This window comes from Suncus etruscus, chromosome 13 (genome assembly GCF_024139225.1).
Source record: "Suncus etruscus isolate mSunEtr1 chromosome 13, mSunEtr1.pri.cur, whole genome shotgun sequence".
Classification (NCBI taxonomy): Eukaryota; Metazoa; Chordata; class Mammalia; order Eulipotyphla; family Soricidae; genus Suncus; species Suncus etruscus.
The window spans coordinates 19,293,608-19,294,607 of NC_064860.1; the positions used below are offsets into that span (position 1 = coordinate 19,293,608).

Sequence of the window (1,000 nt, forward strand, 5' to 3'; positions counted from 1 at the left end):
CAGACTTAGCCAATATCCTCAGAAATGAAGAAGTTCTCTGGTGAGTTCATTCATGGTGATGATGGAATACCTATACTATCAGTTGATAGCATTTTTTGCATATCATAAGTGAAAAGAAACAAACAAAAGAACATGCATGAATTTGGTTCTCATATTCCCAGCTATCACTGATTTTATCTAAACAAATTAGTATATCTAAACAAATTAGAAAGCCTGTGGGGTGGGGAGGAAGGACACTTGGGATATTGGTCATGGGAATGTTGCACTGGTGAAGGATTTTATATATACTAAAAAATTTAAAAAAAGGAAAGATAAGGCCTCCCCATTCTTACCACAGGCTGTGTTCTTTACACTGACTGTATAGAAAGAGGAGGTACAGTAAATGCACCCCATATACACCTCAACACAGGCCCTTTGCCTGGTCTGTATTGTGAATTGGGGGACAAAAAAATTAGTATAAATAAAATTTCTCAACATTCAGACAGATGCTTACAATCATTTTAGTTAATTTTTCTAAATGTCATCAAGTAAAAATTTAAAAGCAATAACACCATAAAAAAGGAAATTATTCGAATCAATATATTGAAGGCTAAAAGAAATAATAGAGCCTTCATTGCAGATCATGATTTTTCAACTATTCAGTTCTCATTGATAATCAATATTACACATAAACTTGGATGTTACATGAAAAATGTTTTATTTTTTCCTATGTCAAAAGAAAAAGTATTTGAGTGCTTTAATACCTAGAGCTCTGAGACTCATCTAATTTCATTTCAAAGTTTGCTAGTCTCCCTTCTATCATCACTTATTCTGTGGATTGATACTGTATACAGCAATCATTCCTATGCTAGGAGATACATATGGGCATTGGCTTCTTCTGCATTATAGTTATTATCTTGAATTATGCCTGCATTAGTTTATAGGGCCCTTGTTGATGTGTTCAAATAAGAATATCCATTGCCCCCATAGTGAACTGGTTCTATTTGGATAGGAATTATGA

General features: G+C 33.4%; 1 non-coding gene across 1 annotated transcript; it reads left to right on the plus strand.

Annotated features, from left to right (window-relative positions):
• The first annotated feature begins 315 nt into the window (after positions 1-315).
• Positions 316-448, plus strand: LOC126026980 (small nucleolar RNA SNORA51). The gene has a single exon (XR_007502160.1). It is a non-coding gene; the product is annotated as a small nucleolar RNA SNORA51 (small nucleolar RNA).
• The last annotated feature ends 552 nt before the right edge of the window (positions 449-1,000 follow it).